The following is a 19,246-nucleotide window of genomic DNA, read 5'->3' as shown; positions in this document are numbered from 1 at the left end:
AATAATAATAATATTGTAATGATGATTCAAAAAGTAAAGTAAATAATAATTATATGATGATAATTACCATGGTTCACCTAAAAAGCAAACCTAATATATATGTTGGTGTTTTGTAGAGTGGTGTGTTCAAAGTAGGACACACCAATCTAATACTTATCTACTAATATTCATATACACTGTACAAAAATCAATGCACCTTTGTTTCAAGAAAAAACCACGTGCCTTTTGGCTTATAAGAAGCTACGCATCTTTTATTACTTTATTTTTATTTTTATTTTTATTTTTATTTTTATTTTTTTTTTTGCAAACTAACATAGATACATCAAACCTTTAATCTAAACATTTAAATTTTATGACATTTATTATTAAACCATACCGTTAAATTAATTTTATTAACTATAATTTTAATAATAAAGTATTTTCCAGTGACTTTTATTTAATTTAAGCGTGACACTAATTGGTGACAACATTTTCGAAACATTTCTCTAATTTTCAAAAGCATTTCCGACACAAATGCAGTTTAAAAAATTGAGGGGAGCATTACAAAATTATCTCATAAAATCGGCCAAACCACAAACGCAATGCTGTTTTAAACCTTATGTATCTACTAAAAACTTGTAAAACATATTAAAAACTTAAATGCATAAATTATACTAAATACCAAGATATAAAAACTATATCTTTTGCTATAGAAAAACAAAAGCATTTTAGGTAAACTTTTTAGTCATCTTCTTTTACTAATATATTTTATTACTTTCATTTATTTACTCTTTCAATTATATATGCCTACCGACTGCCAGATATGCAAGTGAGTAATGTTGGTGTACAATCGTGTCTCGAGAAAAAACAAAATGCATTTATTGATAATTGAAGATAATCAAGTCCACACGGCAGCATATATATGGTCGGCATTCACAGTGATACATTGTTCGCCATATATTTAAAACCGAATTCCGTCGTTTTTATGAAGTTAAATGAAATGTTTACAGTTAATTGGTGAAGATTATACATCAAAGGTTTACATTAAGGTTCCATTAATATCAAATCCAACTTCCAACTAACCTATCCATTCACACACACACACACACATTTGTATAGACAGAAGAAGAATCTTTAATTATAAATACCCTAACCAGTGACAACGTTTGTTGCACCAAACACATTTTGAATAACATAACTAGCAAACATATAAGTTTCCTACAGCTTTAGTGCTCGTATACTTGAAAAATGGCAAGGATGGCAATGATGGTCTTTTGTGTAGTAGTGACTTGCATGGTGGTGGCTGCACCCTATGCATAGGCTATTACATGTGGTCAGGTGGTAAGCAACTTAGCTCCATGCCTTGGCTACCTAAAAAATGGTGGTGCTGTGCCATCGGGATGTTGCAGTGGGGTTACCGCACTCAATAACGCTGCACAATCAACCCCTGATCGTCAGACTGCTTGTGGCTGTTTAAAGAGTGCTTACTCAGCTAATTCCGGCATCAATGCTGGTAACGCTGCTGCCCTCCCCGGCATGTGTGGTGTCAACATCCCTTACAAGATCAGTCCTAGCACTGATTGCTCCAAGTATGTTCAAATATCTGTTTATTTTCTTCAATTTCCAGTTGATAGACTCATCGATCTACTGGCTTAAATCTTTCACGAATAAAGTTCAATTGTATTGATGTGGTTTTTGCAGGGTGCAGTGAGTCCGTGATGTTTATGGATGTTTGGAAGATTAGAAGCATATATATCTAAATTACAATAATTATGGAGAACACTATTAATTGTGTTTGAGAAAGACATGTATGACTGTAGATGTCTCTATGATTTGTAGTGCATTTTCAAGTAAAATAGTGTTCCTGTTATCTTTGTAATGTCATCACCGTTTTTATATACCTCCCTGGCTCTCTCCTTTCTATATACCTGTCATTTTCACATCACTTGCCAATTAAAGGCATGTAGATTCACAGCGTACTGGTGCATTATCTGTGTACTGTTGGATGAAAGTGAAAATACCTTCAATCAAATCTTGCAAGCCATTTATATATCAACAAATTATACTCACAGTTATAAATGCACAAAGTAAATTAAATTTTTGCTAAAAAAACTCTTGTGAACCATTTATATATCAATAAGTTATATTCATAATTATAATTGAATGCATAAATTAAATTAAGTTCTTGCTAAAAAAAAATCTTGTAAGCCATTTATATATTAACAGATTGTCTTCTAGAAATAATTGTACCATTCTTGTTAATTTTAAAAATTAAAACTCATTTAATTTTATCACTCTCAAAAGTAAAAATATGGACATTTTTTAGATAAATATACTCAATATAGTCTTACTGATGAAATGTCCAACATGGAAGGAGGAAGTGTTGCACTTTAATTGATTGTAGGCAATCCATGAGCAAAAATGCAAACATACAATTAAAATGTCTTTTTTTTTAAGCTTCTTGCAGTGCTTTACAAAGTGGCAATGGGATTCGAATAAAAAAAAAATGTATTCAAAATAGATTTAAGAGGTTTTTGATATTTGGATGTCAACATCTAAAAAAATAATAGAAATTTACCTCCTAATAGTTGATGTAAAATATGATTTAGACCATGCAATCAGGTTCATTAGAACTTATTTACAAAAAAAAAAAAAAAAACCAGTAATGTCTTATTTATATGTAAAAGTTATTTAGAGGATGCTAAAGGTTATCTCACATCATTGAAAATCAATTTGCAAAAAAGAAAATTCACCATATCTTGATGTATAAGGTCATTCGTTATACCAACCACTATATATTTTTCATATTTTTTATTTTTAGATTTAATATATATATATATATATATATATATATATATATATATATATATATATTAATTAAAATGTAGAGAGAGGTAGAGAGAGATAGAGAGACATGGAAGGGGAAAAAAGTTTATTAATTTGGTATTGTTGTTCGTCCTCCCAACTACATTTGACCACGAATTTTTCCACCACTAGCCACCATTAAGGGTATGGGGTGTTGTTCACATTTTTTGTTGATGGCCACATACACCACAAACATGTTCGTTATGAGCATACCAGAATGCCTAATAGATTGTCGTGAATGGCTATCATGGCACCTTCAAACATTCTCAATTTAAAAAACAAATGTGATAAAAAAGAAAAAAAATCGAGTCATCAATTATTTTTTTCTCATACATATATGATTGTTTGTCAAACTTCAAAAGACAAATTAGTGTATCTGTTTTATCTAAATTAATATCATCGAATCAATCGTAAAATAAGCTTTTACAAAGACCAATGTATGTTAGTAGAGGGTGTGCGTCCTAATTGTTGGAGACTGATTTATATATCGAAAGATCATGTAGTAAGGAGGGTCACTGCTAGAAAAGGGAGTAAGGTGCTACAAAAAATACCTACAATTTTTTTCTGTAGGAAAACACCCACGAAATAGTGACAGATTTCCTACGAAATAAAGTTGTTCTAATTTAATAGCGGATTTCCTATAGAATAGCTCCAAAAAATAATTTTGTAGTTAATTTGCTACGGAATAGCTATGGAAACGTAAAAAACCATATTATTTCAAATTTTGTAGAAATTTTGTAGGTAATTTACTACTGAATACCAACATAAAAGAAAGTTTTCAAATTTTGTAGGTAATCTATGGTAAACAGTTTTATTTCCCTCATTATTCTTTATATTGTTACTAATATATTTTTCTTTATTGATATTATTATTACATTTAAAACTATAATTTATTTTTATTCTTATACTTATAATTATTGTTTTATTTTTATTATCCTATATATCTCTAAATTTATAGTTATTATGTTTTATTTTATAAATTTATTATTATTATTATTATTATTATTATTATTATTGGAATGAGTCATGAATTTCGATGGTAAATATGATTGTATGTATATTTATATGATATATATAACATGTTGAAAAAATTAAATGAAATAAACGACATTCGAACATCCAAAAATTGATAATACAAAAACTATCGTAGGTAATCTGTAAATAAATACCTGCAGATTACCTATAGATAAAGGATATTCGTAGTTAATCTGTAGGTATTACCTGCGGATTACCTACAATAGTTTTTATATTTTCTATTTTCCGATGGTCAAATGCCGTTTTTTGCGTTTCATCTTTTTTCACAACTTCATTATATTTTGATTACTTAGTTTTGACTAAGTTATACATAATGTTAATGCATGTATAACTGTGTGTACCATTATAACCATTACCCATTCAAAGTTTTATCCTTTTAATTTGTAGAAATGCATGATATTTCCAGTACAAAAGAATATACGGGAACATAAATAAAAACAATCCCATATGTATGTATTATATTTAGTTTATCATGTATATGTTAAATGATGGTTAATTATGGTTCATGAAAAAACCATATATAGTTTTTATATTATGTATGATGTATAATAATGAGTTGTAATGGTGCACATGATTGTACGTACATTTATATCATGTACAACTTGGTGAAATGTTAGCAATCAACATATAATGATGTTGTGAAAAAAATTGAATGAAATAAACGACATATGACCCTCTAAAAATTGAAAATGCAAAAACTATCGTAGCTAATCTGTAGGTAAATACCTACAGATTACGTACAAATAAAAGATATTCGTAGGTAATCTGTAGGTATTTACCTACAGATTACCTACAATAGTTTTTGTATTCTCTATTTTCCGATGGTCAAATGTTGTTTTTTTTTCGTTTAATCTTTTTCACAACATCATTATATTTTAATTACTTAGTTTTGACTAAGTTATACGTAATGATAACGCATGTATAACTGTGTGTACCATTATAACCATTACCCATTCAAAAATTTATCTTTTTTATTTGTAGAAATGCATAATATTTCAAGTACAAAAGAATATAAGGGCACATAAATACAAACAATCACATACATATGTATTATATTTAGTTTATCATGTATATGTTAAATGATGGTTAATTGTGGTTAAAAAAAACCATATATAGTTTTTATATTATCTATGATGTATAATAATGAGCTGTAATGGTGCACATGGTTGTACGTACGTTTATATCACGTACAACTTGGTGAAATGTTAGTAATCAACGTATAATGATGTTGTGAAAAAAACTTAAATTAAATAAACGACATTTGACCCTCGAAAACTTGAAAATAAAAAAACTATCGTAGGTAATCTATAAATACCTACAGATTACCTACAGATAAAGGATATCCATAGGTAATCTGTAGGTATTTACCTACAGATTACATACAATAGTTTTTGTATTTTCTATTTTTCGATGGTCAAATGTCGTTTTTTTTTTCGTTTCATCTTTTTTACAACATCATTATACTTTCATTACTTAGTTTTTACTAAGTTATACATAATGTTAATACATGTACAACTGTGTGTATACCATTATAACCATTACTAATTCAAAGTCTTATTCTTTTTATTTGTAGAAATGCATGATATTTTCAGTACAAAAGAATATATGGGCACATAAGTACAAACAATCCCATATGTATGTATTCAATTTAGTATATAATGTATATGTTAAATGATGGTTAATTGTGATTAAAGAAAAAACCATATATAGTTTTCGTATTATGTATGATGTATAATAATAAGTCGTAATGATGTACACGGTTGTACGTACGTTTATATCATGTACAACTTGGTGAAATTTTAGTAATTGACGTTTAATGATGTTGTGAAAAAAATTAAATGAAATAAACGATATTTGACCCTCGAAAAAATCATAATATAAAAACTACCGTAGGCTGTAAATAAATACCTAAGAATTACCTACAGATAAAGGATATCTGTACGTAATATGTAGGTATTTACCTACGAATTACCTACAACAGTTTTTGTATTTTCTATTTTTCGATGGTCGGATGTCGTTTTTTTGTTTCACCTTTTTCACAACTTCATTATATTTTGATTACTTAGTTTTAACTAAGTTATACATAATGTTAATGCATGTATAACTGTGTGTACCATTATAACCATTACCCATTCAAAAATTTATCATCTTTATTTATAGAAATGCATGATATTTCCGGTACAAGCGAATATAAGGGCACATAAATACAAACAATCACATATGTAAGTATTATATTTAGTTTATCATGTATATGTTAAATGATGGTTAATTTTGGTTCACGAAAAAACCATATATAGTTTTTATATTATATATAATGTATAATGATGAGTTGTAATGGTACACACGATTGTGCGTACGTTTATATCATGTACAACTTGGTGAAATGTTAGTAATCAACATATAACGATGTTGTGAAAAAAATTAAATGAAATAAACGACAAATGATCCTCTAAAAATTGAAAATACAAAAACTGGCGTAGGTAATCTATAGGTAAATACCTATGGATTACCTACAAATAAAAGATATCCGTAAATAATCTGTAGGTATTACCTACGGATTACCTACGACAGTTTTTGTATTTTCTATTTTTCGATGGTCAGGTTTTTTCGTTTCATCTTTTCCACAACATAATAATAATAATAATAATAATAATAATAATAATAATAATAATAATAATAGCCATGGCGTGTATCACTCTGAAATTGCCCATGTTCGACACCTACAGAATACCTACGCATCCCTACTACCTATAGAATACCTATGCCTCTAAAAAAGCAATTTATCCCGCTCTCATAAAAACTTCCTCCCGCTCATATCCCTCAAATCCCTTTTTTGCCCTAACACAAAAACGTCCATTCTCTAAAGGCACCTGCTCCAATCGATTTCAGCACTGTCGTCCATTCCTCGGGCTACCTCCCGTCGAGCTCTCTACTACCTCCGACCACATCAGCGTCTGCTTTCTTCACAACGTCTGGCAGAACTCAACTTCACAACATGTATTTTTCCCGCCTTTTTATTTCATTTGCGAATCAAAAATCAATGGTTTTTTTCGTTTTTATATATGAAATCGATGGTTTTTCCTAGCAATATGAAACTTGGGTTGTGCCCCTCCCGTTTCTAATCGTCCGAACTACTCCGAAGTCTAAACGAATGCAAGGAATTGTGAATCCCCTAATCTGTATTTGCCCCAAATGCCAATTTCCCATCTCAGTTTGTTTTTCGCTACTGGACGCTGCCAGTCAACACCGCAGCACCGCCATCCATCTTCCTTTCACACACACTCATTTGGAAGGGGCATAAATGCTATTAATTGGTATGTTTCTTGTCTTAAATGTAAAACTTTATTCTTTCATGACTACTAGTTGTAGATTAGCATAAATTCAATGTTTAAGATGGGTGCTACGGCAGATTTGAGGCTTTGCATACATTAATGGAAGGTTTTTTAGAGTGAGAATAAAACAAATTGAAGTTGTTTTGTTGGAGCTTAGTGAATCAAATGAATTGATTAAATTTTTCTTTATTTCTTTGTTTTGTAATTACAGGTGAGCAGGAAGACCCAGATCATGTGAATACTTTTTGCTTTGTCTTTGTTGAGCTCTTATTGTGTATATATTATAAATGGTTGTACTTGTATAATATTTTGTATAACTCTTCATCAATTCTTTTCATATAATTTATCAATTATAAACATATACCTTTTATTCAACAAAAAACAAAAAATAAGGGTATATTGGTCATTTTTAGCAGTCAAAACAACCAGTCAGATATGTAATCAAACAACACGGTTTCAGTCAGAACCAGAACCAGATGCAATCAGAGCTTTAGACCCAGTCAGGCACCGACTCAGACTCGGTCAGCAACTATCAAACGACCCCTAACTGCATGTGTTTGTCTAGCTATTTTTAAGTAAATGAGTTGCGACAACAAGTGTCAAACATGTAACAAGCCATGGATCAAAGGCAAAGTCAAATGGATTTGCAAATGGAACAAATGCGAAATGACATGAAATTGAAAGTGCAAGGACAATTAACGGCTTTTATGAGATAACTCGACCCGTCTGGTAATCCACCATGTAGTTCTTAGTTTTTGTCATGGCATTGTAATGGTATTTTGAGTATTTGAATGTATGAATCTTATGTTCTTGACTATTTTAACGGCAATGAATGTAATGGTATATGACTATTTTATAATTTTGTTTGCTTTTTTTTATTATTTTTTTTGCATTAATTTTTAGAAGAAAATTTGGATTTGTTTTAAATTATAAATTTATATAGCAACAATTTTTTGTCAGAATTGTATTTAATAAAAACTGACAAAAAAATCATATAAAAATTTGTAGGAAATAAATATTCTGTAGGTATTCTGTAGGAAATAAAATCCAATAAAGTTTGTAGGTATTTTGTAGGAAAAGCAGTTGGTAGGTATTATGTTGGATAATTAGTTGGTAGGTATTCTGTAGGAAAATAATCCGTAGGTGCTTTGTAGGTGATCCATAACAAATAAACCAGTATGTATTCTATAGGTACTCCGTAGCAAACATGTTCCGTATGCGTTCGGAAGGTAAATTTGTAACAGAATATTCCGTAGGAAATGCGTAGGAATGTTTGTAGGTAATTTGTAGGAAAAAATTACCCACAAGGGTTTTTCATACAATCCGTTTTTTTGTAGGAATTTTGTAGGTAACAACTTTCTCCAACTGATTTCCTACAAATACTAACGTATGTAATTCGCTAGTTTTCTAGTAGTGGGTCAAGGCCTGAGGCATGAAATATCTTTAAAGGCATAGGAAGAGACAGAAAAAATGGAACGGTTATCGTTATTATACGTTTTTATTTTTAAATAGAAATACATAGCAAAAAAATTGGGCCTTGTGCAACTCACCATTTTGACCCCCTTAATGCCTCCCATGAGGAGGGTTTACCTGCTCGTTATCAACAATGATAAGATGGTGTTGGAAAGACCAATAAGATGGTGGGACAGTGATGAACAAAGTGAAAAGGGTCACCTATTTCTTGCATGAGAAACAGAGACAAACTAGGAATGGAGATTAGAAACCAACGTATTTGTGGGAGATGATGAAGTAGGAAACGGTCCCTTTCTAATGATGGTGGAGCGTTCGTTTCCATTCACTGTAAGAAAAAAAAATGCATAGACTGCTTAGGTCTGCAAGAAGATTTTAAAGACCGTCAACAAAAAAATTGTATAAAAGATAGTGCCCCAAAAATGAATGTACAAATAATATATCATCTTCCTATCGAAGTAGGATAATCTGTTGGTGGTTAATCCTTGGGTCAAAAAAGTTTGAAGTGACAGTGTGGTCTACACGAATACCAGCATATTAGTTTATCATCTCTAACGGATAACACATTATAATGAAAAAGATTGATTGAAAGAATATAACATCACATACACAGAGATTCAAAAACAAAGGAAACTCTAGTAGAGATAAATCAGGTAATTGCATTTGACAATTGAAAGAGATACAAAATTCCATGATTAGCAAAAAAACGAAATTCAAAGTTTGATGTTATACTAAAATTAAATCACCATAATAATCAAACATTCCATATATTATACAATGATATTTATTCGAATTCATTGTATTAGTTGTCAAATTAGAGGCATTAAAAGATACGGGTAATTTCCTTTCAATTTAGGATAAAACTAAGAAATGTTTAAGTGATTATATAAAAATATTAATTAGGTGGCATTTCAAAACACAGGTCTAATGACAAGTGGAATATTAAATAAATAAAAAATTCAGAAAATGTTATGCGTCCAAGTACATGGAAAAGATAACATGTGTCACAAATCATTTTCATATATATATATATATATATATATATATATATATATATATATATATATATATATATATATATATATAAACTAAATCAAAATTCATTGTTTTTAATTCCTATAAAATAAAGTATAACATTGATATATAATTTATACATATATAAATAGTAAAAAAATAGAGGTGAAAGGTATTTAGGTGGTCGTTTCATATCAATTATGTGTGGGTTAGGGACAAATCAACTAATTTAGGGGTTTTAAGCAAACAAAAAAATTAGGGCCTTTGGTTTTTATAAGTAAAACCAAATCCCAAACTATTTCTTAATGCATCTCAGCTAATCTCTTATATAAATATGATGTTTGTTGAAGTTTTTATCTCCCAGCCGATGTGGGACTCAAAGGTAGAGTTAATATGAAGAAAGAGATTGGTCAAGTTTATATAAAAGAGTAGAGTTGGCGGAGTTTCATCCATGAACGATGCAGGATATGTTTAACTAGTTTCCAAAATAAAATGAATGAAAGGTAAGCAAACAGATGGGAACCTGAGACACTTAGTTTGATAAATCATCGCTTTTACCACCATACCAAGCTCCAACATGTCTTTATAACCCAAGAAATATGTATATATACATATATAATTAGTAGAATAAACTATAAAATTGGGAGCCCTTAAGAATTAGGGGCCGTAAGCCCTTGTTTAGTTTTGCAAAAGGGTAGAGTCAGTCCTGGGTCAGGTGAAAATGATATAAAGCTGACATGGGTGACCAAAAATGCAGTAAAATATGGTAACATACCCATTGGTTTAAAAATCACTAGTGCATGATAGATTCTTCATAGAAAATTTAAAGTGAATAAAATATATATATAAAGACAACAAATACAATTATTTGCAAAATTATTCGATGGTCCAGTCACACTCTTGATTTTGAACGTTGATTTTGAACATTCATTGAGACTGTATATATGTTTTATTCCAATTGGTAGTTTTTGGATCCACAATTATTTTACATATGTCTTCTCAATAGAAAAATGAATCTAATTATTTTAATAAATAATACTTCATAAATAAATGTTAAGATACCATAAAAAATAAAATGCCTAGAATTTACAAATATTATGAGCACAAAAAAACAAAATACCTAGTATTTAGAAATATTATGAGCATAACTCATAATACAAGGAAGTATCCTTAAATTTATAGATAATTATTCATATAAATACAATTTTATTTATGAGTGATCTTTGATATAAATATAATTTAAAGTTCATTGGTATCAAAGAATGTTTTTTTTTGAACAAATAAAGATTTTATTCGAAAGACTAGCAAGGAGCTAGAAAAAAAGTTAAGGATCAAAAAGGATATTTTGAAGTCAAACATTCCAAATAATTACATTTTTCTTATTCCTACTATTATATCACCCATAAGTAGTAACAATAACTTTCTCCTGAATCAAACTATTTGAGAAGATCATCGATTGGAATACCTAATCATTTCTAAAGCCAAATCATACAAATTTTCGTCACTATAATTAGATTCACAACTTTCTTTTTAGGCTTTAATATATTCATCATGCCAACTTACGATAGAAGCTCTGCAATGTTAATCGGAGATGGGAAAGAAAGATCTACCTACCTAGAAATTACCCCCCTCCACATACACACACATACTTGACACGCAAACATGAAAAATGTAAAAATATGAACGGTATCCTCTTTAGTTGAGTGAAAAGTTGAACACAAAGTAAAAAGAACATCAATGTCACGGTTCACATGGTTAACATAAGTAGGGATCCAATTTAATTAGAAAGATTGTAGATAGTAAGACATCAACCTTAACGAGAGAAAACGTATACTATCTAGTACTATGATGTACTTGATGAAGTCTAAGAGAGTCAATATGCTTCCTAGTAGCTCCCACCGAGAACTTAACATCCACCGCTAAATCCCATTCCTATCAATTACGCTCATAAGACAACGACACACCTTGAAGAATTGACAACAATCCATCGTATGGGTCAGCTATAACACCTTCACACACAAAGGATCACCAATCTTACACCCAGGTAGAATCCCCCTATCTATTGGCTATAAGACAATCTGAATGAACCTCCAAGCTTGAAGCCTAGGAAATAGGTCCATAAAATTTGAACTACCAAGCTACAATTTCTTCGAAAAGTACGTATTTAGACCATTTCCCAAGATTTTTTGAGCCATATTATGAGGAATAAGCCTGTGAACATGCATCTTTTCAAAGAACATAACCATAGAAGACCAAATTATACATTTATTAGGCTTTTGATCAAACTACCTCAATACCCCATTAATACCATGGATATAGGTAATAATCCGCTCCCAAAGCAGTTGGATTCCATAAGAAACCTCCATCATCACTTTTTGCAAAAAAGCTTGATTAAATGTAACTAACTCGTAACACCCAAACCCCATTTGTCTTTTTCCATTAACACCATTTCCCATTTAATCCAAGTATTACATCAAGATATCATCAATTAAAACAATGACCTATCGATCGAGCATTGGCCTCCATACCCAATTCATCAAATCCATAAAAGATGCAGGCGTACTGGTGAACCCTAATGGCATAACCACGAATTTGTAATGAACATAATGAGTCTAGAACATAGTCTTCTCCACACGCTCCTCTCTGACCTTCATTTGATAATAACCGGAACATCAACTTGTTCAACTCCTAGTAATCAATGTACATCCGGTGTGAACAATCCTTCTTCTTGACGAACAAAATCAGTGCTACCCATGGCGAACTACTTCGTCTAATAAATAACTTGCCCAACAACTCGTAAAGCTGAGAGGGCAACTCCTGCATCTCAGGCGATGCCAGTCGGTATAGCGCTTTGGCAATCGGAGCCGCACCAGGGACCAAATCAATACTGAACTCAACTTACCTTTCTGAAGGAACACCAGCAAACTCCTTTGGGAACACATCAGCAAATTCTATAACAACCGACACGTCCAAAACTTAAGCTTGCTTCTCAACTCAGGTATCAACCACATAAACAGGATTACCCACACAGCACGTGCTGAATATACTACCAAATTTTGGAAGCAGAACAAAAGGCCGATCCCAATCTGGTACCATCTCCATAAACAACCAGTTCTCCCCCACTTGGGGTTCGAACTATCGTCTACTAACCCTCGCAATCGGTCATAGCCCCGAATCTATTCAGCTAGTCCATCCCTACAATCACATACACGTCTCCCATGGGGATATGGATCAGATCAATCGAGTAAGGCAACCCAAAAATCTTAAATACACAATCCTAGAAAACACTCGATGCAGAAATCTCATGCTCGTTGGTGATACAAAAACCCGCAAACAGACACTTTGGCTCTCGAAGATTCATATCGAAAGCCCTACTAAAAGACAGAGATATAAAGGACTTACTCGCACCCGAGTCGAAAAAGACAAGAGTAGGCAAGGAATTCATTAAGAAGCTACCAATCAAAAGCGTAAACATAAGCATACCATAAAATAATTGACACAATGATAAATTGAAACATACCAGTAACGACGTTCGGTGCCGCCCTGGCTTCCTCTGTTGTGTGATGAAAAGCACGAACTCGAGCACTCAAGGGCTCCACCCTTCCCTGGAGGCCATCTATGATCCTCAATGTGGTTGGTGATGGAGCGATAACTACCTCAGATGAAATCAACTCCATAATCTGATCCTTAGTTAACCCTGGCCTATCGTGGCCACCCACTCCGACTCCTGAACTTGATCCCCTCATGAGCACCATACTAAAAATAAACCAAAAAAATATCAACCAAGACGCATTTCATATTGTATGATCTATTCTAAATAACGAAACCCTAAGGGTTGTGACGTCCTTGCTATGCATACGGGTCTTGGGCTTCCGGTAGTACGGACCCATACTACCTTCCACACATACCTGTATTTGTCTCAGAAGACCATCAAAACAACCCTAACAGCACACACTTGGATACGTATACATCGTATTCTCATTCGCTAGAGAAAGGATAGATATTCCTCAATTGGCCGGATGCTCATACATAAACCCATCCATGAAACTTCCACTAACCTTGCAACACTCGTTTCTGCTAATCATACATAACCCTGGATCCTATTGATAATTAAATACTTGACTCTATCCTAAGCCCTTCACTAAACAAGAACAAGAAATAAGCTCAAACCAAACATTCTCAGGCTATAGAATCTTAGTCATATACAACTATTATTCACACACTAAGCAACTACAGTAATGATGTCAATTCCATACAAGAATTAATCCTAGGCTATCAAGCATCACATATTAGGCAATTATATCATGCACTTCCTGAAGATCCCTAGCCGACCACTAGCATGTTGTTTTACCATAAACATAACATCAAATAACAATGTGGATAACTTGGGGTATACTTTCTTGCTTCGACTGATCGTACACGTCGCATCCTTCCTTGGTTACTTATGAAAACAATTTTGAAATGAGTTTTTTTAAACTTGTAGTTCCCTAGTTTGAGTCTAAATCCACACGGATGTTCATCCAATTCTCTCAAACTAAGACTCTGGTATCAACTTGTAACACTCCAAAAATCATAGAAATTTAAAAATTCTAAAATTAACCACCAATCATCATTATTTATAAAAAGAGTAATTGTTTCAATAGTAAAGTCATATCAGAGTGTATCAACAAATCCATATCATGAAAATAGGAAGATGTTCATGATCATGCCTTTGATTTCCAACGATCTTCAAAAGTACCTAAAACAACAAACTAAAATTGTAAGCCAAATATTAGTGAGTTCCCCCAAAGTTCCAACATACTATATATCAAACAAAGCGTGCAAATATGACCCTTCAGCAAGACTGGACTGCGTCGCAGGGCCTACAACCTATCCGGACTGTACTACGGGCCTTCTGCCGGACTGGACTGCCTTGTAGGGCCTACAATGTATCCTGACCGCCCCAGGTGTCTTGGCCTTCAGCACAAAGCATGATTGCCTCAACCCAAACACAATATGTCTACACATATAACACACAAACATAAACACGTAACTAGAAATATAGATAACCATAGAGATCTACTACTCGATCACATACTAGCATATTACTATCCTATAACGAGTATAAAATAATCTAGTGGGCTGATATTGATGCCTCGATCCATGAGTACAGTGAGGAAAACTCACCTCTTGGTCTGAAAAGATATCTGATAGAATACAATTGCGAACGACAACTCAACTGGTCACCTAAACACCAAATAATGGCCGATCTCAAATACCACTCAAATTACCTAGAATACCCTTAGCCTAAACTTGGTCAAAGGTCAAAGTCAACAAACCATCCAATTCAACCCAATTTAGTATGTTGGGCGTACTCATTTGTATGTGGGGCGTACTCCGCTTGATTGAAAAGATGGGCCTTTGACCGCGTACGCACAACATACTATTTGGTACGCCTAGTGTATGTACCCGGTTAGCCCTATCTCTTATTAAGAGCTTAATACATAAGGTCTCTATGTCCAAAAGTAGGTCCAGGTGCCAAATGTTGTCTTTGACCATAAAGTTTCCAACTTTATGGTCTTGCATGTCCGATAAGAACTTAGCACTAGAAACCCTTACTACTTAACCTATTAAGACCTTGTAACTCATGCATGGAAGGTCAGAAATGATTAAGAGCACTGTTTTCTGCTTCTAGACACTTCGAAATTTCAGAAAGGATAGATTAAATGGATTAAAGTAGCTCATACTCAAAATCCCAAACTAATGGAACAAGAAGGACACCAACTTCACGGCTAACTTAGATCTATGCATAGTTTCATTAAGTTCAATGCTTTTTTTTATCTCAAGGTGATGCCAAATGGTGATGAGATTTTGAATCCAAGGAATCTTACTCCTCCAAGATGATCTTGTATTCTTCTTCTCTCCTTCAAGGTAACCAAAACACACAGACACACACAAAGCTCAAGAGTGCTTAAAAGCGGATTATGGTATTTTTGGGGACAAAGGTAAGTTGGAGGCTGGTGAAAGAAGGTAGGTTGGGGACTTAAGGATGTTTAAATAGGGTTCAAACCTTAAAAATTAGGGTTTGAGGATCATGCACGAACGTCCTGCATATGCTTGGTACGCCCAGCGTACGTGACCTCGGGCAAAATATTAAAAATATGCCACTATGGGCCATTTTGCAACATTTTTCATACACAAGGGCTAAATACAATAAATCTTTATACTTAGTGTTTAATTTGGAAATACCTCATCATCGGGATGTTACAGAAGTACGAACTGAAGCTTTAGCTTTTGATTGAGTGATTTCCATGGGAAATAGTGACTTCGAAGCCTCAATCCCGATGGTTAATCTATTCCAATGCATATATCCTACTCAGTTAATCACAATCAGTGAGAACCTAAGCGTCGCTCCATTTTCCTAAAATATTTATAATTCTCGGTGCCACTTGCGTCGTTTCCTTTCTCGCATGATACACAAAATATAGTTAACCTATTTGGGCCAAAAAAGGAGCATAACCTTCTATAAAACCAGGGGGAAAAATTGGGCCCTAAATTTTGTAGCCCCTATTCACAAGCACATTCTAAACATGCCTTGGACCGGCCATATTTATAGCTTATATTTTGTTGTTTCTTAACTTCTTTGTATTTAATCTTTTTTCATTGGATCTTATCTTTAGAAAATTTTGTGTTCTTCCAAAAAGCATGATAACACTTGCCTAGTAAACATTATACATACATATATATATATATATATATATATATATATATATATATATATATATATATATATATATATATATATATATATATATTGAGTCTATCCCTTGTCAACGCTTAGACCTTATAATTACTTTTAATACTTGGTTTCTCATACAGTTTTATTATTTCACAATAAATTTTCTATAAGTTTAAAAATTGTTCATCTTGTTTCTACCTATAGAAAACCATTTTTAGATCTATTTTTTTTTTGCTATATTTTTCAACAACTCCGTCAGTTAAACGTGTTTCTACTTATTAAAAAAAACAGTTGTCCTAGGAAAAAATTTTATATAGGTTTTTCATGTGATTTTTCATACAGTGTATCATGATAAAAAAAAATTTGATTTATTATACAGTGTATCATGATAAAAAAAATTAGATCTTTTAATCACCATTACAAAAGTATATTGTCACAAATGTGTAGGAAACAACTTTACGCGACAGTTTTCGGACAAAAACAATTTCTTCAGAAAACTATACATAGGAAACTTTTTGCGAGCTTTTTCCAAGGGACAATTTTTCAGATAAATATATGTTGTTGGAAGTACCAAAGAGACTTCACACACAACTCATTTTCATAGAATTATGAGGAATTTCAGATTAAAACTAAGCTTGATACTAATTGGTGACAATGTTTCCAAAACATTTCCGACAAAATTAGCTCTAATTTTCAAAAGCATTTCCGACACAAATGCAATTGAGTGGAGCATTGCAAAGTTATCTCATAAAATCGGCCAAACCACAAACGCAATGTTGTTTTAAACCATATGTATCTACTAAAAACATTGTAATACATACTAAAAACTTAAATGTATTGATTATAATTATCAAGATATAAAAAAAAAAAATTTGCTATAGAAAAACAAAATCATTTTGGTTAAACTTTTTACTCATCTTCTTTTACTAATATATTTTATTATTTTCATTTATTTACTCTTTCAATTATGCCTACCGATTGCCAGATATGCAAGTGAGTAATGTTGGCGTACAATTTTGTCTCCAGAAAAAAACAAATGCATTTATTGATAATTGACGATCATCAAGTCCACACGGCAGCATATATATGGTCGGCATTCACGGTGATACATTGTTCGCCATATATTTAAAACCGAATTCCGTCGTTTTTATGAAGTTAAATGAAATGTTTACAGTTAATTGGTGAAGATTATACATCAAAGGTTTACATTAAGGTTCCATTAATATCAAATCCAACTTCCAACTAACCTATCCATTCACACACACACACACACACATTTGTATAGACAGAAGAAGAATCTTTAATTATAAATACCCTAACCAGTGACAACGTTTGTTGCACCAAACACATTTTGAATAACATAACTAGCAAACATATAAGTTTCCTACAGCTTTAGTGCTCGTATACTTGAAAAATGGCAAGGATGGCAATGATGGTCTTTTGTGTAGTAGTGACTTGCATGGTGGTGGCTGCACCCTATGCATAGGCTATTACATGTGGTCAGGTGGTAAGCAACTTAGCTCCATGCCTTGGCTACCTAAAAAATGGTGGTGCTGTGCCATCGGGATGTTGCAGTGGGGTTACCGCACTCAATAACGCTGCACAATCAACCCCTGATCGTCAGACTGCTTGTGGCTGTTTAAAGAGTGCTTACTCAGCTAATTCCGGCATCAATGCTGGTAACGCTGCTGCCCTCCCCGGCATGTGTGGTGTCAACATCCCTTACAAGATCAGTCCTAGCACTGATTGCTCCAAGTATGTTCAAATATCTGTTTATTTTCTTCAATTTCCAGTTGATAGACTCATCGATCTACTGGCTTAAATCTTTCAGGAATAAAGTTTAATTGTATTGATGTGGTTTTTGCAGGGTGCAGTGAGTCCGTGATGTTTATGGATGTAATTGGAAGATTAGAATCATATATATCTAGATTACAATAATCATGGAGAACACTATTAATTATGTTTGAGAAAGACATGTATGACTGTATATGTCTCTATGATTTGTCTTGCATTTTCAAGTAAAATAGTGTTCCTGTTATCTTTGTAATGTCATCACCTTTTTTATATACCTCCCTGGCTCTCTCCTTTCTATATACCTGTCATTTTCACAGCACTTGCCAATTAAAGGCATGTAGATTCACAGCGTACTGGTGCATTATCTGTCTTCTGGTGGATCAAAATAAAGAACATTAATAGAAATGGCAAAAAAAATATCTCTGCGTATACACACATGAAGGAGGGAAAGTTTCTTGTGATACAAGTGAAATTTCTTTATAATCAATATCCTACTCAAATTCATGGTTTTCAAATCCTACAAAATAAAGTGTAACGTTGATATATTACTTGTACATATATAATACTAAAAAAAATAGGGGTGAAAGGTGTTTAGGTGGCTGTTTTGATATCAATTTTGTGGGGGTAGGCACTGGCTTAACTTATTTGGGGCTCTAAGTAAACAAAAAAATTATAGCCCATCGTTTTTATAACTTAAACCAAATCTCAATCTATTTCTTAATGCGTCTCAGCTAATCACTAAGATAAATATTAAGTTTGATGAGGTTTTGATCTCCCAACGTATGTGAGACTCAAAGGTAGAGTTCATATGAAGCAAGAGGATGGTCGAGTTTATATAAAAGAGGAGAGTTGGGTGAGTTTCATCCATGAACGATGTGGTATATCTTTAATTAGTTTTCAAGATAAAATGAATGAAAGGTAAGCCAACAGATGGGAACATGAAACACTTAGTTTGATAAAACAATGCTTTTACCATTGGACAAAGTTCCAACACGTCATTATAACCAAAGAAATATGTATATATACATATATAGTTAAT

At 32.4% G+C, this 19,246-nt stretch overlaps 2 long non-coding RNA genes across 2 annotated transcripts; both read left to right on the top strand.

The window, feature by feature from the left end:
- The first annotated feature begins 1,152 nt into the window (after positions 1–1,152).
- On the top strand, positions 1,153–1,858 carry LOC145095132 (uncharacterized). The gene is made up of 2 exons (XR_013703689.1): positions 1,153–1,568; positions 1,681–1,858. It is a non-coding gene; the product is annotated as an uncharacterized LOC145095132 (long non-coding RNA).
- Positions 1,859–17,679: 15,821 nt separating this feature from the next.
- Positions 17,680–18,504, top strand: LOC145095129 (uncharacterized). Its single transcript, XR_013703688.1, has 2 exons — positions 17,680–18,168; positions 18,281–18,504. It is a non-coding gene; the product is annotated as an uncharacterized LOC145095129 (long non-coding RNA).
- Positions 18,505–19,246: the final 742 nt, after the last annotated feature.

Source organism: Lactuca serriola, chromosome 1 (genome assembly GCF_051521515.1).
Source record: "Lactuca serriola cultivar US96UC23 chromosome 1, Lser_US96UC23_V15, whole genome shotgun sequence".
NCBI lineage: Eukaryota > Viridiplantae > Streptophyta > Magnoliopsida > Asterales > Asteraceae > Lactuca > Lactuca serriola.
This window is presented reverse-complemented; position numbering and strand designations above follow the sequence as displayed.